Source organism: Canis lupus, chromosome 21 (genome assembly GCF_048164855.1).
Source record: "Canis lupus baileyi chromosome 21, mCanLup2.hap1, whole genome shotgun sequence".
NCBI lineage: Eukaryota > Metazoa > Chordata > Mammalia > Carnivora > Canidae > Canis > Canis lupus.
The window spans coordinates 29684488-29707767 of NC_132858.1; the positions used below are offsets into that span (position 1 = coordinate 29684488).

The 23280-nt window shown below is 38.2% G+C and overlaps 1 long non-coding RNA gene across 1 annotated transcript; it reads right to left on the bottom strand.

Annotated features, from left to right (window-relative positions):
• Positions 1–499: 499 nt before the first annotated feature.
• LOC140613496 (uncharacterized) lies at positions 500–20787 on the bottom strand. The gene is made up of 3 exons (XR_012014500.1): positions 20693–20787; positions 1349–1446; positions 500–713 (listed from the first exon to the last, which is right to left on the bottom strand). It is a non-coding gene; the product is annotated as an uncharacterized lncRNA (long non-coding RNA).
• Between the last annotated feature and the right edge of the window lie 2493 nt (positions 20788–23280).

Here is a 23280-nt window from a genome sequence, read left to right on the forward strand (position 1 = left end):
GGTTCTGTCAGTTAAGCGTCTGGCTCTTGGTTTCAGTTCATGCCATGATCTCGGGGTCTGGGCTGGAGCCCCATGGCATCCAGCGCCATGCTCAGTGGGGAGTCTGTGTGGATTGTCTCTCCCTCTCTCCCTCTGCCCTTCCTCTTTCTCTCAAATGATAAACAAATAAATCTTTAAAATATATGTGTGTGTATGCATACACACACCCACACACGAATAACATCATTTTGGACTGCCATTTTTCTGATACAATTTCTTGGAGATTGAGCAATGCTTTATGCAAAATAAATACCCAGTAAAATAAATAATGAATAAATGCATGATAATTTCAAAGACTAATGATTTTAGGCCCCTCAGTGAAGGAGATCTAAGTGTAGATCTTAGCTTTACTTTTTATTCATACTTTGGGCAAATTTTAACTTCTTTAAAGCTATTTCTTTACCTTTAAAATGGAGTGAGTAGATTTATATCACAGGATTATTGTAGTAAAGCACCCGGAACAGTGTCTGCCCTAGAATAAAAGCTTGTTGACTTTATTTCTGCCTCATCGCCATTCACTTGTAATGCTTGTTACACACTGCATTCCTCTCCTATTCAGGCAGGTGGGTGGGGGTCTAGGAGCAGTATCTTGCAAATGCCTCCTGAAAATGTCCACTGAGGTGTCCCGACCAGTGTGTCCAAAATCATGATCCATCTTCAACAGGCTTCCCTTCCTAAAAAAAACACATCTACTGAGTCACATGGTCTCCTCTTTGCACCTTGGTAACTCTTTCCACATGCTGGCCTCCTCTATCCATCTCTGCAGTTCAGATCTTCACTGTTGCTTTCCTGGATCAAAGTCCTAACCCTATGATGAATCTCTCAGTCTCCAACATCTTACATACTTACTCCAAATCTTCGTTAGCCCTAATTACCAATAACTCTATCACCCAGGATAAGAGTCAGCATCCTGAGCCTGGAAATCAGGGTTTTTCACCAACTGGCCCCATGTGGTGTTTCCAAATCTGTATCTTCTTTCCCATATACCACTATCTCCACCTCTTTCTGTTGTTTCCTGTGCTTTCCACTCTTTGTATCTTTCCTCATGCTGCTCCCACTATCTCAAATACTCATACCCTCCTATATTTTATTCCATTAAGACAAAATACTATAGATAGAGTGAATTTAAAAAGTTTAAAGCCAAACATACCTCAGTTCAAATCTTCGAATCCTCAGGTCCAACCCCAATTAGGTATATGACATATCTTTTTAATTAATGTCTCTCTTTTTCACTTATTAAACAGAGATAATAATTGAAGCTACTTCACAGAATTAAGATAAATGTAGATAACAATTAAGCAAACAATACCTGCCAGGCAATCATCAGTTGTCACTATGCATATTATTTCAGCTCCACTTCAAACACTATTGCTTCCATAAGTTCCTCCCTGATCCTGCAAGATACTTCTGAAAAGCAACAGTATTTCATTTGCACTCCTTTTAAGATATTTAAAACTTTATACTTTACTGTATAGTTTACACTTACTTTGATTACAAATTTTTTAACCCAAAACTGCAATGGGTTTTCCAAAGAATTTTTGTGTCTATGACAGCAGTATAAGAAAGTTTCAGAGAAGTAGTTTAGATATAGGAAATAGATGTTTCTAAAATATTTTGATCTATTACAGGGAATACGGTACAGACTATTTGAAATCAGAGGTATATTTTAAAAACTCAGAACATGAGGCCATTGTGTACATATGAATTCCAACTTCCTTAGTGATAGGGACTGGTTTTCTTTTTGAGCTCATCTACACCTCTCAACACAACATTCACAAAATTCATATGAATGAAGCCCTGTTTGTAGTAAAAGAATGAAATAAACAACAAAACACCTTAAATAAAATATTCTTTCCAATGCTAATTGTGTCTCTTCAAGTCCTCTACTTAATCAGAAAATAACATTACATTAGATAATGTTCACAAATTAGCCAGATGGAAAGGTTTATCTGCCTGGATTGGAGGAGAAATTAATTTTTACAAAGCTTCTCTGGTGACATAAATGATAATTTTGGTGATCTCAATGACTCTCTCTTTTTTAAAAAGATTTATTTATTCATGAGAGACACAGAGAGAGACAGAGACACAGGCAGAGGGAGAAGCAGGCTCCCTGTGGGGAGCCCGATGCAGGACTGGGTCCTAGGACCCAGGGATCATGACCTGAGCCAAAGGCAGATACTCAACCACTGAGCCACCCAAGTGCCCTCCCACCTTTGTTTTTTTTTTTTTTTTTTGAAAGACTTTATCTCAGTGGCTCTTTATATTAATGATGATTCTAAATAGAGCATCAAAACCCCTAACTATGGGGAACAGCATTTTAAAGGAATGATTTGGTAAAACCTTCCATCTTAAGCCTTCTCAAATAACCAGACTTTCTTTATTTGACCAAGCAACACATTAGTACACCCAGGTTTGTTTCTTTCTTTTTTTAAGACAATTAGTCAGGTATGCCTGGGTGGCTCAGTGGTTGAGTGTCTGCCTTCAGCCCAGGGCATGATCCTGGGGTCCCGGGATCGAGTCCCACATCGGGCTCCCTGCATGGAGCCTACTTTTCTCTCTGCCTGTGTCTCTGCCTCTCTCTGTGTCTCTCATAAATAAATAAATTAAATCTTTAAAAACAGAAAATTAGTCAAAAGCCATAACAGAATTTTAAACGTTACCTTGGCTCTCTTTACTCATTGTACTTCCTTTTCATGAGCACTGAATAGAAAGCAATGCTCAGAATGTTCTGCTGCAGATAGATGTATCTTGTAACATTTCACTTTTTGGAAGCTGGAATCATAGAACAAGCATGTCTCTTGGAACAGGAAAAAAGAGCAGCTATAAATATTTGTGTGATAGCTTAACAACTGCTGAACAATGTGTGTGCCATGAGCTAATCAGAAGAATCCTTAGCAGTCAATATAAGCAGTAAATGTGTGTAATTTATATATACACACATATGTAATCTGTGTGTGCATGTCTGACTTCAGTATGCTCGCCTACACTGCTGTATAATATTCTCTACATTTATTATTACATAATTCATATCATAAAATTCAACAATGAATTACGTAAGCAAAGCCTATAAACTACTAGACGTTTTCTTGAAGAAATGCTTTAAAAAGTGAATCCTGAGAAAAGGGGTAGTCACCTTTAAGAAGGTGGAACTATGTTTCTACAGAGCCTTCACAGATAAAGAAGTGTTGGTAAGTACTTTTATTTTTTTAGGTCCTACCTTTCATGGGTAAGAAGCTGAGCAGAAACCACAGGTCAAATACAAAAAAAGATTCTATTGAGTAAAACCACCACCACCAGTACCACCACCACAGTAAAGCTGCCATGCTAGGAAGTGTAGTGCATGAGAAATTATAGTCATTCCACTCCAACCATATGACCTCACTCATATGTGGAATTTAAGAAAGGAAACAGGTGAACATATGGGAAGGGTGGAAGGAAAAAAAGGAGAGAGGGAAATGAGCCATAAGAGACTCTTAACAATAGAGAACAAACTGAGGGCTGATGGAGGGAGGTGGGTGGGGATGGGCTAGATGGGTGATGGGGATTAAGGAGGGCACGTTTTTGATGAGCACTGGGTGCTGTATGTAAGTGATGAGTTACTGAACTCTATTCCAGAAACCAATATTCTACTGTATGTTAACCAAGTAAAATTTAAATTTAAAAAAAATTGTTCCACTCCATTTCTGACCCACAAAACAGTGATTACAGTAGAAGACAAAACTAGTTAGGACAACTCTCAAGATTCAAATTTTAAAAGATAACTATACTTTTGGCAAAGTCCCTTCTCTAGGACAGTCACAAATGGCAAAAGAAAAGTCAAAGGGTACTTTAATTCCAGGAACGGCAGAGCTTTGGTATAGATAGACCCAATGGTTAGATAAAGAAAGAATCACAAAAAAAAAAAAAAAAAAAAAGAAAGAATCACAGTTCAATATTTAAAGCAGAAATTGTACATATTAAGTGTTCATAACATGGAAGATTAGTGTAAAAAGTGCCAAATTGTACTTAAGTTCTTATACTTTGATGAATATTACTAAAAATTGTGTATAAATGTTTCATATGTTAGAGATGAGTTCACTGTTATATTTTCATACAAAAAGTGTAATTTCTGAGCTAAGAATAACTAGAAAATTACCTAATCTAATCCTCTCATTCTACAAATGATAAAAAAAAAATAGATTTCCTGAATATTTAAATGTCTTATCCAACGTCACCCAGTTGGAGACAGGGTTGGAACCAATGTATGCCTCTTACGTTTTAGTAGCACACTATTTAGCATTGAATGGTGTTGTGTACAGGCTTAGGCCCCAATCATTAGATATGTGATTTTGAGTAAGCCTCAGTTTCCTGAAAAAAAAGGTGATAACTATTTGCCTCATAACATCACAGTAATCTTCATAAAAGTGAGATATATGTTCTACACAGATACTTAAAGTAGCTGGTATATAATAAGTGTCCAACAAGTATTATTATATTAGTTATTAGTATTGTGTTGAAATCTAAAACTCCGTCAAGCCTAAACAGGATATCTACCATTTCGACCAGCGTCTCTCAACCCAGCTTAATATAGGGATATCCTAGGAGCTTCCTTAGGAACACAGGTCTTACCCCATATATAATTTATCAGAAATTCTAGGGAAGTATCCTGGGATTATACTTTTAAATAAATTCTCTCCGAGAATTTTGATGCTGTAGAGCTGATAGTGGCTCACAGATCAGCATTTGGGAACCACTGGCAAGATTACAGGGATGTGATCCAGGAACACGTTTCTTTCCAAAGAGATCTATCCAAATGGATATCCAAGTGGAAAGCCCAGTGGTCTAGAAAGAAGTAAGAATTAAAAATAGCCCCATAAACCAAAATAAATAGTGACTGTCATAGCTATTATCAAAACAGCATAGGGAAATATCCAGAAATTCTGCAATGTTCAATTTCATGCCACAAACATCATAAGGATCTTCATATAGCTCTGTAGTTAGTTTCCTAAATCCTGTCAACATCAAGGAGACACTCATCTCAGGGTCTTGGGACCCCAGGGATGTGGCATTAACCATTATTTGGTTCTTGTCTTGATCATAGAAGACATTCTTCCCAATATCAAAAAAGACATCCTGAAGCAGAACAGGAAGATCCTGGCTTCCAAGTTCTCAGGCACCAAAAATCCATACATTGGCAATTAACAGTTTAAAAACACAGAAGCAATACAAGCCATATTGCTAAATTCTAATTGAAGTAGAACATCTGTTCATGAAGAACTGAATTTGGAAGATACATTAAAAGAAACACAGATCTCTGTTATTAGCCGAAAGATGAATAATAAGAGTAACTCTGGACAAGGATGAAGCTCAAAAGTGGAGAAGGCATGGCTGGAAGAGCATGAACAGAAGCTGCCCAAGAACACCACCTCACCACCCACAACAACCTGATTAGGAGGCACTAGCAGTCAACCACAACCTTGTAAAAAGGTACATTAGGAACACTAACTTGTAACAAAGTTTACGTATCTCCCTCTAAGGTAGGAGTCCACCCTTCCCAATGATATTTTTGTGATTTTTAATTAAAGTCTGTTTTAAAAGAACTCCAGCATGGGACGCCTGGGTGGCTCAGTGGTTGAGCACCTGCCTTTGGCCCAGAGCATGATCCTAGAGTCCCAGGATTGAGTCCCACATCAGGCTCCCTGCATGGAGCCTGCTTCTCCCTCTGCCTATGTCTCTGCCTCTCTCTCTCTCTCTCTCTCTCTCATGAATAAATAAATAAAATCTTAAAAAAAAAAAAGGAACTCCAGCATGTATTGTCAGGCATGAACCTGAACTAAGAAGATCCAAGAGCTGTCCCCAGTCACTAGACTGATGTGCTAAATGGGCTGATGAAGAAATAAGGACCCTGATGCCCAAACAGAACTATCCCTAACTTACTGAACAAGTCCTCATGTGATACCTTCTCCTAACCTCTTTCAGGCCCATGCCATGAAAATTTGATCATAGGAAATGAAGTTTTTAAACAGAAGGTTATATTTTACACTAAGACTATTCTAACTATGTGTCAAAATATTTGGAGGCAGGATATGTGAAAGAAGATGATATTGCTGTAGTATTACATACATCCAGCAAAAGGGATAAGCTTTTGGACTAGGGAAGGAAAGGTGGAGATATAAAGATGAAATTAAGAAATACTGAGGTAGAACGAGACAAGGTAGGCTACATTTATCCCCTTCTCCACGTTATAATGAGTGGGGAATTGGAAGAAAAGAAAGGGAAGGACAAGAAGGTCATACAGAGCAATACAGCCTTTTTCTTACCCAAGAAGCATGATTATAGAACATGCTCCTCAACATGTTATGCATGAAGAACAGGTCTACTTGTGCACATCACTTCCTGTACCCAAAGCAAGTACTATGCAAGGGGTGACGTGCAGATACGAGAAAGCCTCATGGGGACAATAAAAAGACACTTGAGCAAGTGACAAGCGACCAAGACCCTATTTCTAATTCTAATATAAATTACTGGATGACCTTTATAACTCAGACTACAGTTTTCATCATCTACTAAATTAAGTAGTTGAAATAGATCATCTTCGGGATCTGTAACACATGAATACAAATTAAAAACAGTTTAATGAAAGGCTGGTAACCAAAAGCTTAGAGTAACCAAGAAGATAATATAAATAATATTAGCCAAGAGAATTATAGAGACTGTGGCAGACTGGAGGCGGCTTCTAATGAATGCCCCTTAATTCTGACCGATGGGACTATGGGCCCTATATTGTGAAGCTTTCTGATACTTTTGAAAGAAAATGTAAATATAGGTAACCTGAATATACCTATATATAAACTAAATAAGCCAAATTTGTAGTTAAAAACCTTCCACACACAAAAAAAAATCCACGCACATACACCTTCTCTGAGGGCAATTCCACTACACATTTCAGGAGAAAACAATACCATTTACACACAAACTCTTCCAGACTATTGGAGAAGATGGAATATTTGTAGCAATAACCATATAATTAAAGCTGACAAAAAATTAGAAGAAAACTAAAGACCAGTATCTCTCTTGAACACAGATATGAAATTTCTGAACAAAATTTTAGCAAATTGAATCCAGCAACATATAAAAATGAATATATATTATGACCAACTGAGGTTTATCCCAAGAATGTAAGCATTATATAGCATTTTGAATTTAATCATTATAATTTACCATATGAACAATCTAAAAAATAAAACCAGATGATTCAATATATACAGAGAAATCATTTGACAAAACCTAATATCCATTCTTAGAAAAATCTCCACACACTAGAAATTGAATTTTCTCAATCTGATAAAGGGCATCTATTACGATCTACAACCAACTTCACACTTAATATGAAAGATTGGATGTCTTCCTGCTAATATCAGGAAAAAGATAAGAATGCAGTTCTCACCATTTATACTCATTGAGCTGGAGGTACTAGCCTCTGCATTAACACAGAAAAATAAAGATAACCAGTTTGTAAAACAAGAAGTAAAACTGTCTATTCTACCAAACAGCACGATCATCTACACAGAAAATCCACTGGAACTTATACCAAAAAAAAAAAAAAAACTAGTAATTAAGTTCAGCAAGGTTGCAGGATACAGGGCCAGTATACAAAAATAAAAGGTGTTTCTTTCTAACAGACATGAATGATCAGAAATTGAAATGGAAAAAAAAACACTTTAATAACATCAAAAAAATAAAACATTAGAGATAAATCAAGAAAAGTATATTATGCAAGACCTTTGGCAAAAACAGTGCTGAAATTTTAAAAGACCTAAATAAATGGAAAGATATAAAATGTTCACGGACTAGAAACTCTATTTTTAAAATGTTGGTTCTGTCTAAATTGATCTATAGATGTAATACAATCCCAATCAAGCTCCTGGCATTTCTGGTAGGATTTGACAAGCTGATTCTAAAAGTCACACAGAAATGCTAAGGACTAAGAATGATCAAAACAGTTTTGTGAAAGAACAAAGTTAAAGGATTTGTGCTACCTGATATGAAGACTTATTATAAACCCATACTAATCCAGACAATATGGTATTTATGTACAGATATAGACAAATATATCTGTGGAACAAGACAGAGTCTAGAAATAAAACCACACATATATTGACAACTGATTTTTTAATGATACATATATTATTCAATGAGACAAAGATAGTCTTTCAATAAATAGTGCTCGAATAACCACACATTAATATGCAAAAAAGTGAACTTCAATACATATCTCACACCATATATAAAGTTCAAATCAAAATGGATTTTAGATCTACACATAAAACCTAAAGCTATGAAGCTTCTAGAATAAAACATGGCAGAAATTCTTTAAGCAAAGACTTAAGAGATAAAAGTGTTATAATTTATCTTTGATAAAGAACAATCTATTAAAAAGTTATTAAATTGGGCTTCATCAAAATCAAAAACTTCTGCTTTTTGAAAGATGCTATTAAGAAAATGAAAAGACAAGCTACAAACAAGGATAAATTATCTGCAAATAATTTCCTGATGGACTTGTATTCAGAATATATAAATAACACTCAAAATTCAATGATGAGAAAACAATCCAGTTTTTTAAAGGGGCAAAAGAATATGACAAAGAAGGCAAATAGGCACAAGATGTTACACACTATTACTAGACATTAAGAAAATGCAAACTAAAACGACAAAGACACAGCCTTGCGCAACTCTTATAATGATTCAGTTGGAAAAACTCTTCCAACCCAAGTTTTGGTGGTTATGTGAAGGAACTTAAACTCTGACACACTGCTTGTAAGGATATAAAATGGTACAACCACTTGAAAAAATACTTTGGTAATTTATTAAAATGTTAAGCATATACCTATGTTATGACCCAGCTATTCCACTCCTAAATTGTTACCTGAAATCATGCCCTCACACAAAGACTTCTACACAAATGTTCAGAGCAGATTTATATAAAGTAACCAAAAATTGGCAACAACCCAAATTTCCATCAATGGGTGAATGGATAAAAAAATAATGTCATACATCAAAAACTACTCAACAACAAAAAGGAATAAACTATTCATACATGCAATAACTGGATGAAAATAACTGTGCTAAGTGAAATAAGCTGGACAAAATAATACAAATAGTATTATATGTATAGAAAATTACAAAAAATGCAAATTGATCCATAGTGATAGAAAGCAAATCTGTGATTACCAGGGGATGTGAAAAGGTACAGGGAGGAACATAAGAGAGATTTTGAAAGTATCATCAGGAGATAATAAAAATGAGTATAAACTAGTTAATTGAAAGACAAAAATATAAAAGAAAAAGGCACAAATGAGATATTAATAAAAATGATATAATTATGATTGGACTAAAATTTTTTCAAAGAAATTATGAAAAATATTCTATTATTCTATCAAATGTGAAAGTGTATAGTAATGGTCTAAAATTGACTCTAAAAGAAATTAAAAACATGTATTTAATGATTATGTTAAAGAAATGAAATCAGTACTTCCATAAATAGACACCGACATACACAGAGATACTTGGCCTATGAGTATTTAGAGGTAAATGCTGTCAAAATTTAAGAACAGATAACATTGATCTACACAAACCTTTCCAGAGAGTAGAAGAAAAAGGGAAACCCCACTCATTTTATAAGCTTAGTATGTAAAATATCAATATCAAATTCTGATGTCAGTATGAACAGAACAACACAGGTGAGGAGAATAAAAATTCACTTATGCTCTCATACTAAACACTACTAGCAAACCAAATTAGCAATTTTTTTAAGTCATATCCAAGCTTAATTTAACCCAGGAATTCAAGAATGCTAAGCAATAGTAGATCTAATAGCATAATTCAGGATATTAAAAACATTAAGGATGAAACGCCACGTCATAGTCTTAATAGCTGCAGCAAGGGAATTTGCCCCCAAAAAAATCAACATTCATTCATAACTAAGCCACATAGAAATATGTACTCATCAAATTCTAAAACTCTTCTCAAATTAGAAATAGAAGGTAATGTCCTCTATCTAATAAAGGACACAGAAAATGTCACAATGCTAAAACTTTGAAATGTTTATTTTTTTAAACAACATCAGGAAGAAACAAGGATGTCCACCATCACTGCTTCTATTAATCACTGTATTTGATGTCTCTGCCAGTACAACATCAAAAGAAATGCATCTCACTTCAGTTACTGACTCATTTTTCTGCTCAGCTTTATCACAAACCTCTTTCTAAACTATGTTCTCTCTTTCCAATTTTTCTACTCATATTTTTTCTATATGGAAATAAACAAAAACCATCCAAATGAGACCGAGGAAAGGCGATTTATCCAGAGCTTGCTATAACAAAGGAGTCAGCCACCACCATGGGTCTCAGGCAGAGACTCGATGGCAGGAAGAGGAGTGGGAAAGCTTTATGGAAAAAAAGCGAAGGCTTCAAGTATGCCATGAGTGGAGGCTGCTGGCATGAGGAAGGGGCAGGATGTCCTCCTATATGACAGCTAGAGGTGTCTGTCTGGCTTCCTCTAATTGGCCTGAAGTTTAAAACAAACAAATAAATAAAAATTAGGGAAGCTGTCAGTTATTAACCAAGTCCTAGCCATTTGGCACTGCCATAGAGATAGTGGCCTGACTTTCTAAAATTCTGAGTTGGAGATAGTAGGTTGACTTCCTGGACTGCTTAGTGTAGACATTGGGTTGGCTTCCTGGGCTGTTTGCTGAAGATGTGGGTCAGAATTCTACTTTTATGTATTTTCTGACCATTATTCATTTATATATCCAGCCCCTCACCTAGAACTCACTCCAAATTCACACCTTTATCGCCATTACTGCCCTGAAACTGCTCTTGTCAGGGCTGCCGGTGATTAATTTTGCTAAAGCCAATGGTCAGTTTTTACTCTCATTTCACCTAATCTATCAGCAACATTTGAAAATTAACCCCTCCCTATTCCTGTGAGCAGTTTCTTCACATGGCTTCCAGAACAGCACACTTGGATTTTTCTTCTATCGTCTATATTTTTCCTTCTACAGTCTGTTTTGTTCACCTCTGTATCCCCAGGGTCTTAGACAATTTAGGCTTATAGGAGGTGCTCAATACATATTTGATTTTTTTAATTGCTTAAGAATCATAAAAAGCGCCCCAGCTAGTCCTCAACTCAGTGTTTAGAAATGAGAAATATAAATCCTGAAGAGGTGTGATCTCTTGTCTCAACTCATACAATAGGTAAATAAAAGAAACAGAATTCTAACCCAGATGCCTGAGTTCAGTTCAATGCTGTTTCCAAATATAAAGGGCCACCTCTGATGCTTTGACTTCAACTTATTCTGATCTTCGAGTCTGATGAGATATATCTTATTAAAGTGGCACCTTATAAAAACTGTGTGAATAACCATGCAAATCATCCTTCATTTTTAGGGAAAAAAAATGCATTATCAACCACAAAAAGATAACATCTGGGCTTCTGAATCTAAGCATTTTATTAATTGGTATTTCCCAGTTGGGAAAATATATGTCTTAGCCTATCATGTTCATTTAAATTCACCCCTTTAAATATAGGAACCCTCTAAGAGAAGAGATGTCTTCCTCATGCATGTTTTCTTAGCACAGAAGTCTGTACCTGGCATATAGGAGGAGCTCGATAACTGCCTGATGAATAACTGAATGATGAATGAATGGATAATGATCTCTCTTAGATTAAAAGCTATTGTGAGAATGAAATTCCCTAATTAGAATTTAAAGTTTAACTGTGGAACCAACCGCTTCTGAATTTAGGAAATCAGAATTTGTTAACTGGATCTATTCTCTTGTTCTGATCCCTTAGGCGACTTTTCACAAATCCTTGTCCTGCTCCTGGTCTTTGCTTTTACATTTAAAATAGTGGTCTGAAAAAAAAAATAAAATAAAATAAAATAGTGGTCTGAATGTGCTTCTCTGTAATCGTAATTCTATTCAAGTGGTATTTTTCAAGTCCTTGCAAATCCTTAAGTGAAAGGGGACACATTCACCAAGAATTATTATTTTATAATAGTATAGAAGAGAAGGGTTCTTCAAATCAGTTTGCAAAAACAGCCATTTCAGCGGCTTCCTATCTCTGCCCCAGTTTTCTAAATCAGCCAATAATAATTATTCCCTATAAATCAGACCTCCCTGAAGTTTTCTTCTTCTTTACAGTTGCAGCAAGCTGGCTGCTTTTCCCTCATTACATTTTATGTCTGTGTTTTGTTTGCATAGTCCCCTCTCTTCCTACCATTGTAATTCTCACTGTGTCAGAAGATACTAAATTTATGGGTGGAAAAATGTTGGTTTCTAGCAGCTCTTAATAAAAAATGTATCTTAATTACAAAAAAAAAAAAAAAAAGGAGGGGGTGAATTAAAAGTCAAAACACTCCACTCTTTGCAAGGACTGATCTACTTGCAAATTTTGACAAACTACCTGTGAAGTGGTAAATTACCCTGAAGGGAACTCTATTTCCCATTTCCTGGCCACTCAGAGATCTACGTGCAGCAACACTCAGTAAGAGAACTCTTCCATATTATGGGAGAGAAGTTGTTCTATACATATGGTTAACATCCAGTAGGAAAAAAAAAAAAAAACAAGAAGATAGGAGAGCAAGGCGAAGTGCACCTTCTCAAAATACTGATCACCTCTCTAGACCTGAACCTTAAGATGCAGCCCTCTAATGTCATATAGAACTCGGGGATCAAAGAAAAAAACTAGTGACTGATTCCCCAAATGCACTATTTAAGCAGAGGGAATGGTTATATAAACATTTCTCTGAGAGATTAAATATCAATTAAACATTGGGAAACCTGATTTCTGGTCTAATCAATCCTCCCTTTTTTGCACAATCGCTGTATTTTGGACATATATTATTACGTTTATCACTCTGGCTTGACGTATGTATATCCTCTACCCCAATTAGGCTGAGAACACTTCAGAAGGTCCAAGAATTCATCATTTTGATCACAGAGACAGGTGTAAAAATAGCATGTTACTGATGCGTATGTGTTGGGTACGTGACTTTAAAGGGACCTTGCCAATGGTGACTCTTTAAAAGACAACCAAGGTAAAGACAAAATTGCTTTGACTTAGTTCTCAATTTCAATCCACTAACTAGAATCACATGTTGCCTATGTGTCCTCTCCCATTTAAGCTACTTTTGTTGGCTCCACATGTTGCCTATGTGTCCTCTCCCATTTAAGCTACTTTTGTTGGCTCCACCCAACTGCTAAATCAGAACATGTTAGGAAGATAAATCAATGTGCTATTTTTTAAACTGATTAAAAAAGGAAATTATATTTTGGGTTCCAAAGCCCCCAACATCTAATTATGATATTGTGATGCTTATTCAACAAAACTAAACAGATTATTTTAAAGTGTTTTTACTGAGCTTCCACAAAACGTGAAAGGATAATCTGAGATTAAAGTGACAGTGTATTAATATCAAACAATTATTTGAGGTGACGAAAAGAAAATTATAAAGACTCACTAGCAACAGTGCCATTAATAAATGAACAAAGATACGAAACTGATCAGCAGTAGCTGAATTATTGAGTCCCAGGCCCATCTGCTCCAGATTTCTGAGTCAAAAAATCAAAATTGCATGAACTGGTGAATATTCAATCTTCACAAACATCAGAGTCAAATTAAGGAAATTACCCAGCACACCAAATGCAGCTCAGCACATCATCAAACCATTAAAACAGCAACTTTATACCAAAAAAGAACCAAACACACCAGGATCTTGTACAAATGGAATAATAATAGCCAGATGGAACAATAAACTCTGATGGTAGGCAGCATGAGCCTTGGCACAGTGACTATATGTCATGTGGAAAATCAATAGGGGGTCATCACAGAATCATCAAAATGAGTCTCAGGAAATTCATCCTGAGCAAAGAGTAGAAGAAAGGCCTTGGATTTTCAGAAGTCAAGATGATCAGATGATACGGGTATAATAGAAACAGTAGGAATACTGAAGTGGGACAGAGCCAGACACTAGCAATAAATTTTCTATCTCTTAGGTGTGGCATTAAATTCTTAGTTCTTTTGTTTCTTCAAGAAAATGAGAGTCACAGCACTCATGAGCGTCACAGAGTTGCCAGGATGAAATATCAGATCCTAATCCTAATCTTGGACAAGTTGGAGCGCACTCTCCGGGAGATCCAGCCTGTAAGACATCGTTGGCTGTTTGAGAACACGTGAGAACTCCTGAACGGTGTCTGTCACTGTCAGTGACAGCTTTTCATCGGTAGTATTACCCTCATTACAAAACCATCTGGATTCCTGGCTTCCAAGTTGTGCAACGTTCTGGATTTCAAAGTGGCTGCCTGTGACAGAGACCACACTACATGTTCAGATCACTCTTCCTCCTGGACACACAGGGGCAGGTTCCTGAAGCTCACAGACGTCTAGGTGGATGTCGCGGGACTGGGTTCGGGCCAAGACAGAGAGGGTATGCCACATCCAGGCCTGCTCTTACTGTCGCTTCGGGAAATGGTTTCACATCTTTCAGCGGCTCATTTTCCATCCTGCTACGTTAAGCTCTCCACACTCCCTTAGTAATATTTTTTTGCAGATTCTATAACTTTCTGGTTATTTTTAATTATTAAAACATAGTCCAATACAGATTAAAATTTCAGCGTTCAAAACTTTGCCTGCCCCCTTTCCCAACACGAGCAGCTGCAGAGACGGTGGGAAGTGCTGCCCCTCCTAGCCCCCCCTCCACCCAGCTTCTCTAGGTAAACACTCGTGTTGGGGTCAAGGAGGTAAGGGTGGGGATGTGGGGTCTTCTACAATTACGGTCCACCTATAACTTGTGAGGGTGAGTCCCTTGCTTCACTCTGGTTCTTTCACATTTTGTCTGATGTTTGTAACCTCCTCTGATGTTTTGGTCGTCACATCAGCACACAACTTTCTTGACCACAGTATTTATCTTCCCTCCACCTCTCTCTCCTGTTCAATGCAGCAACTATCACTCTCATAATCTGGCCTGTTGGACAAGCCCCCTCTCTCCTCTTTAGGCTAGATGTCTCCTGGCAAGGCCTACTAGCCACCTGGGCAGTCCTCCTCGGCTGCTGGCTCTTCTCTAGCATCTGAATTCTCCTATGGAAAGCCCCATAGGATCCGTTAGGTCTGAACCCTCTGAGGGCAAAACAAATGGAATGTAGTACATCAGCCCTAAGTTCTTCTCAAACATACCTTATCATAGTCTTCGAAGCCTGTCAATCTATGTTGTATCAATGGTCTCCCACTTCCAGATTCCCACAGCGAAATCGGGTAACAGTCTGTACATTAGATTCACCGTGTGTTTTGGAACCAGCACCACAGTGGGTCACCCAAACGGGTATTTCGCCAAGGAACCAGGTGGCTCTTTCTTTCAGCACTCCTGATTCTTATGGGTGATTCTCTTGGAGCTCCTTCACTTGGCTCCTCTGCAGTCCCAGAGGATAGGGTTAAAAGCTTCTTTCTAAAAAACATGACTAACACCACCAGGTCAACCACTTGATGGTTCCAGCCCACACTCTAGTCCTCTTCTCATTCAGATTCCTGAGGGAGTGTAGGAAGATCGATCATTTCTTCCAATTCTCAAAAAAACCTTCAGGGAGGTATTTAGCTCAGCAATGGAAAGTTTCTTATGGCTCTCCTTAGAAAATGGGGCACGTGAAGCTTTTTGATTTCAGCTTTGACTTTGGTCTGATTCTGCTACAAAAGCAAAAAACTGATTCAAAACATCCCGTTAGCTTAGGGCCTCAATACCAAGTCATATGCAGCATTCTTAAAGCCAAATTTCCAAGAAAAGAACATTTTATCTCAAGTATTTTACCATAAATATCTGTTTTCCAAATTTTGAAGAGCTTTATCTGATCTTATGTCATCTCTCAACTAGACAATGAGCTGTGTAAAGGAGGGGATCATATTTTACCCATTACTATGTCCTTAGAAACTAGCAAATCCTCAACATTCAGTAGCTACTCAATAAACCCTGAATGAATGATTGAATGAATGAGAGCTCTTTTGAGCTCTCTGATTTCTTTATCTCTGCGGTAGCCCAGGTCATCTATGAAAGCAAACCTCATGGCAAGGACTAGGGGCTGATACTTGAAGAGGAGGTGCAAGACCTGAGTGGTAGAGGTCAGGAAATAAGAGGAAGCAAGGCAAAGAAAGATGTGGCACAGCGAGAGGCAGTGTGCTACCATGACAGCCACTGCTTCATGGTGAGCCACCAGGAGACCCTGCACATCTCTCAGCAGGCGTGCTTCTTCACCAGGCAGGTCTTCTCCAGGAATTTGGCAAAAAGAAAATCTACCTTGGAACAGTCACATAAGAGAGGAGAAGAAGGGTAAACTATCTCCAGAGGTTTCCCATTCCCCCAATGGAAGTCTACTTCCTGGGAGCTCTGGGATCTGTCATCTGATGCTCTGAAGGTAGTGCAGAAAGTCTGGTTCTATGCTCCGTGGTGTGGCATGCTATCTGTCTAGCGGGGAAGAGTGCCTCGGTATGGAAACATCTTGGAGGCTCAGGGCTTTTGGTCAGTCTCCCATCTGCATAGGGCACTTGGCCACAATGCTCGGAGACATGGGAGCTGCAGCACACCCCGGGAGGCACTCAGCAGCTTCAGAAAAAAAAGGAGGCATCAGTAAAAAGCGCACAGGTTTATACGTGATGCATTCACTTACTACATTTCCTCCTTTGAATTCACTAAGGAAAAAAAACAATCAAAATATTTTGTGACTTAGAGGTTTTCAGAACCGTACTTCAATTTGAAGATGGAGGGCTCTAAATTTGACTTAGTGGTACACCATTTTGTGCTGCCTATAACATGAGGATATATTTACCTTCTTCTGGCAGGAAATTAAGCTTTGCTAGTTGCCCACTCTGATTCTTGGAAGTTCTACTCACTCTGTGCTCAGAAACGGGAATGGAATTGCTTTTGATGAATTAAAGCTGCAATAACCTCTGCCTATTCCTGACCAAGCGAGGGCACACTCTGTCATTCTTTGATTGCTGCAGAGATCTCCAACCTGCCATGTCCTTTGAAGACATCCTCTTGTCCAAGTTTCATTTCTCATTTGAGGGGTGGGAATGCCAGGGGCCTCCTGCACCATAGTTCGGAGGGGAGGCAGCAGAGCATATAAACCAAACTCAGAGTGGACAAAAGAAAGAGGGCAATACTGAAAACATGTAGAGCCTGGGTGGTTCTCTCATTCATCTTTGGCTGATGGAAGAAGGTCTGCTGCTAAGTGAAGGATGGGCCCGCAGTAATGAAGCTGTCTGCAGCATTGAGAGCTGCTTGGCCATGGCACAGAGTTCAGAATTACTGCAACCGCCTGGGTGTCAGAAGCCATCAATTGTCCCAGACTCACCTGCTGGGCTCAAAGCCATGGACCATGGGGCTAAAACATCATCATTCTCCCAGATGAGACCCACACTTACTTCTTCATCAACAGTGTCCCACCCCTCCTCCCACCAAACATTTCCATTGATCAAGTCCTGTTATTTCTCCAGGTACAAAGTCATGGAACATAGAGTAGCATCATCATTCTTCCTCACCGTTCACATCCACCGAGGAGTTATTTCCTTCTCTTACACATGAGTTACTGTCCAACAGCCCAGATATTTGCCTTCTATATGGCCTGCATGCAGAGTGAAGGGTTCAGAAAGTCCAGGAAGCTTTATTCTGAGCTAAGCAGTGTCACCATCACTTCCGTCACTTGGTCAAAAAGTCTTTCCCGTATATCCACATCCACAAAATCCTCTCTAGCCATAGACCATACATTGAAAGAGCACCTAGTCTTTGAATTGGAGACCACCTTAGAGCTCATCCAACTCCAGTCATCTATGCTTATCAGAGCTCCAGTGTGATGACAATCATCCTGTTTTTGAACTCTTCCAGTGAAGTAAGGTGAAGACAATCCCAAAACTGTGACTTCATTGATGGAAACTGCTAATTGCTATAGATTTTCAAAAATAGTGACCTAGCATCTGCTTCCTTATAACTTTCACCCATTAGGCCATAAAACATAGGCTGAATTATCCATTAATAAAGCTGGCCTTTCAACAATGCAGGGATTAAGGGCACCAACCCGCCAGGCTGTCAAAAATCCATGTATAATTTTTTACTCCCCTAAAATTTACTACTAATAGCCTATTCTTACTAGAAATCTTACCAATAACAGTCTGAATCACACATTTTGTATGTTATGTGTATTAAATACTATAATCTTATAATAAAATAGGCTAGAGAAAAGAAATTGTTATTAAGAACATAAGGAAGACAAAATACATTCACAGTACTGTACTGTTTATTTTAAAAATCCACATTTAAGTGGACCTGCCTAACTCAAACCCCTGTTGCTCAAGGGTCATCTGTGTAACAGGCATTCATACATTAGAGAATACGGCCATCACTTCCCTTATGAGGACACCTCTCCTGTGGTCTAGCCCCAATCCCTTCTCAATTCCCATAAAAATATAGTTTCCATAAACATTTTCTTCCAAATTCTCCAGCATTATCCTTTTTAAATATTATATATGGGACTGTACCCAATATTTCAGCCATGATCTCATTAGTGAGACATCAGTGGGATCTTTGCCTTCATGTACCTCTTCCTTTTATTTCAATAAATACTATCCCAAAATCACATTAAATATATAATATACTAAAAGCTCTATCATAATTTGACTCACAATAAGCTTATCAACTAAAGCTTTGGCAAGATCTCTAACAAATTCTTTATTTTAAGCTATGCCTTCTCCTAATCTGTAATTCAGTTGATTTTTTTTAACCTAACTATAGTATTTTGTATTTACTCCCAATTAAATTATATTTGGTTTATCATTTTAACTTGTTCCTCTCTCTGTGGATTCTGACTCTCATCCAGCATACTGACTTTCCCTTCTGGCTTCCTATATAACTCCAAAATGTAATCCATGAGTTATATGTTATTCCAGTCATTGATAGAAACCTAGAAAGTAGTAGTCTGAACCTAGAAATACCTCATAAAGAAATAATTCAAAGCTGACACTAACATTTGAGTATATATTTGATCACTTATGAATCCAGGTAATTCACATTTAGCCATCTTCATTTTAATCCATTAAATACTTTGTTAGTGTCTATGTCTACTATGTGCCAAGAAATACAAACATCATAGAGTCTATTCTCTACCCTTAAAAGTTTCATAGTCTAGTTGGGGAATAATCACACAGGCAATACAGCAGTTCTCTATGATGGGTGCTATCATAAGAGTGGACTTGGAGTTCAAGAGGAGCTCAAAAAAAGAGTACGGGACTATACCGTACTGAGGCTGCTGAGGAAAGCTTAAACCAAAATTGAGACTTTTTTCCTTGCCTCTCCCAAATTTGTCTAAATTAAATCTCAAGAAAGTGAAAAAGTAGAGCTTCCTAACTGCAAGGGTATTTAGGTCTACCCAAGTGCAGGTCCATCTACACAACAAGCTTCTCTCTAGGCTCTCGGTTTCCTATCCTCCAGCTCTGAGGCTTGTCTTAGGTCCCAAAGGAGGAGTTGCCTACATGGGATGATGTATACATGACACGATCAGGCTTCATTCATGCCAGGCTATCAGTGGCTGTTGAAGGAAGATCATAAAGGTCTATGGGAAGGTCAGGTGGCAGCAAAATGCTATGTGGCAGGTGTGACAGAGTGCTCACTAGCTCTGTCCTCTTTATTCCAGGCCTCTACTCTTTAGTATCTAGTCTCTACGGGGGAAGGTTTTACCTTTATACATCAAAGTATTCTTACAACCCTTTTTTTTTTTTAAGATTTTATTTACTTATTCATGAGAGACACAGGCTGAGGCAGAGGGAGAAGCAGACTCTCTGAGGGGAGCCCAATGCGGGACTCAATCCCAGGACCCTGGGATCATGATCTGAGCCAAAGGCAGACTCAACCACTGAGCTTCCCAGGTGCCCTCTTATAAACCTTTTTTTTTAGCCAACGGTCCTTCTGTTTCCCTAAAGACTTAAACTTTTCAAATCCAAATCCAACAACAAACTATTTTTTCTGCTGCTTTTTTGATGCGTCATCACTTACTTAAAGTGATGTTGCAGACAGCCTAGCTGACTCAAGGAGAGCCAACATTGGAAGAAAAAAAGGAAATGTTGGTTAGTATTCCAGAAGTATTATCCTGCCTTGGATGAGTGGGCAATCATCAACAGATGAGGAGAGAAAGAACTTCTAAACAGAGAGTACAGCATGTGCAGAATGTACAAGAAAACGAAGCTTATGGGCGATTTGTGCAATATCTTACTAAAATGCGGGTATTTTTTTATCTAGTCCATTTCCCTAATCAAATCATTCAATGACAAGACTGAACAAAGGAAATCAGATTAGTCTAGCTAGACTTTGTTATTTGGAACTCATTGTTTTCAATAATTTCATCGTCCTTTCCAGAGCACTCACAATTCATCTCTAAATACTTTGTTCCTGAATTTGACCGGAGATTGATGTCACATTCATTGATGTGTTCTTTTCAGAACTCATCTTTTTCTCCTTTTTGAAAAACTGGTGATTTAACCATTTTGATCATCCAGCACCTTTTTCATTCCTGGAAACTCTACAGAAAATAATAATAATAATAATAATATGGAAATTTTAACACATTCCTTAGGCACTTACTACGTTGCAGGCACAGTCCTAAATGTTCGCATGTATTAAATTCCAGGTTGGTAATAATGCCTTTCTGCTCTTTCCAACTTGAAGATCATTTCCTTAATGTAGAAAACAGAAGCAAAATAGACATTGAATCACTACCTTCCTTTCATCAGTCAGCCATATACCAAGCAGTGACCCCATCCCTTCCTTGTTCTTTTTGCTTTAAATATGGATAAATGAAACCGTCTGTTTTCTGTAATAAACATTTCACTAGCTGCACTGATTCTTCATACTTTTCTCAATATTACCCTTGCAAGTTTATTCTATTCTTTGATATCTATTCTTAAAATGCATATTTCTGACTTCCACAAATAAAGTCTTTTCCAAAGTCTGAACCTAGATGTCCATTACTAGAAGGAAATGGTTTGATTAATTATGGCGCATTCATGACATAAAGTCATTTGCAACCATTTAAAAAAATGAAATAGCTCTCTGTCCTGACATGGGAAAATATCTATGGTATTTTGTTTGATGAGGAAAACAAGTCAGAAAACAAAACATGTTCAATCCTGTTTGAGTTCTTTAAATGATGTACAAGTAACCTCTACTTTTCAAAAGTTTGAGTTATACCACTTGGCTTTTACAATAAACCTACATTAGTACCCATTTTTGCTAACCAAAAGGAATCGGAAGAGGATTTTCACTTTTATGGAGAAAGGTGGAAAGTGACAATAGCAGTCAGTGTCTGTTTTTGCAGCAAACCACTGTGGAGGCAGCACACACCCCAAGCAGCAAGAATGGCTCCACTCAGGTCCTTCCTAGGGAACTACAACTCAGCCTCTCAGTATCAGACACCAGAGTTTTGAACTGTGTTTATGAGCATCTGTGCTTTATCTTGATTTATTTTGTGTATTCATTAGCAAGATGAATCCTAAGGTATCAGAAAAGCCTCAAAGAGATTATTTTTTGGGGAACACTCAAAAATATTTCCATGTAAATTAATGGCAATTGCTTCTTTGCTTTACATCATTTTGGCTTGCAGAAGGTTTTATAGGAACACTCTACTTTGGGATAGTGGGAGAAACCTGTATTATTAGGGATAGTATTTTACAAACATTACACCATTAAATTACAAATTTCCACCTTAAAACACTGACCTCTTGCAGCCTTGAACAGTCAAGATGAGGCCATTTGTGAGGTTCCTCCTGCCAGTATAGGAGAAGGTGAGTACTTAAATTTTTTAGTAAAATAATAGGGTTGAAAGCCAGACTTGATGGATTATTCACCAGAGAGTGTTTCATGAAAGGAAGGCCCAGACAGGATGAAGGAAGGGACAATTCTAATGATACTGGACTAAGGAATTATAAGAGCCAGAGGTCAACTGAACTGCTAGAAAAGAGAGCTCAGACAGCTGGGTTCAAGTTTTCATCCAAAAGCTTGAGTCTGAAGAAGAAAAGATGACTTCTAAAAGTCAAAGGGAAACACCAGGTTTAAGGGATTCCTCCCATGCTCCCCATTTTGGATTCGGTGAGAGGACCACTATACGGGGGACCTTGAGTCACTCTGTTAGGGTCAACATAATCAAGAGGGAGTAATATAGTGGGAGAAAGGGGAGGGGAGGGAGAGAGATACAGGAGCAGGGCCAAGAAAGGTGGGAGGGAGATCTAGTTTAAACTCCTTAGGGCACCCTGGGTGGCTCAGAGGTTTAACGTCAGCTTCAGCCCAGGGCCTGATCCTGGAGACCCAGGATCAAGTCCCGTGTCAGGCTTCCTACATAGACCCTGCTTCTCCCTCTGCCTGTGTCTCTGCCTCTCCCTCTCTCTCTCTGTGTCTCTCATAAATAAATAAAGTCTTTAAAAAAAAAAAAAAAACTCCTGGGTCTCCCATAGTTCTCATGGACACTCCAAATGGAGGCTGGTCTCATGAGCCTGCCATGGGGTCTACTATGATGAAGAGTAACATAACTCTACAACCAAGGCTTCCCTCAGGGTCTTGACAGAGGATTTGGCAGAGATGTGGAAGTGTCAATGGCATGTTCCACAGCCAGGAAGACACTGAGCTGGACAAAGCAACTGCTTGGCCTGAAAAGACTAGATCATGAGTTACATGAGCCACCAATTTTAGAAACCAGGAGGACAAGTGACATTCATTCAAAACCCAGAAAAAGCATTTGAAAGACTATCCATTTCCTGCCTGTGAGGTCAACTAAATCACTTTCCTCCTCTTATCCCATTTTAGGGAGGACAGATAACCTTCTCACCCATTTGTCTCTGGATGGGGTGACCAACCTTCCCGGTTTGCCTGATGTATGTGAGTGGTGAGGTGTTCACACACAAGCAACAAGCAGTGCTCTGGCATGAGGTGGGTTCCTCCAATTCTGACACTACCTACCCAAAGATGGCATCAGATTGCATAGGGGAAGGATTCGGTCTTAGAAGATGGCACCCAACCCAAATAGATACCGGTTGCAAACCCAAGTTGTTCCCTGTGCTTCTGACCAACTGGCTACAAACTGAAGGTCCAACAACACCCTCCAATTCAGATGCCAATTACAAGTCCAGGCTGTCACCTGTACTTAAGACCTACTAACTATAAATCAGAAGCTCCCAAGA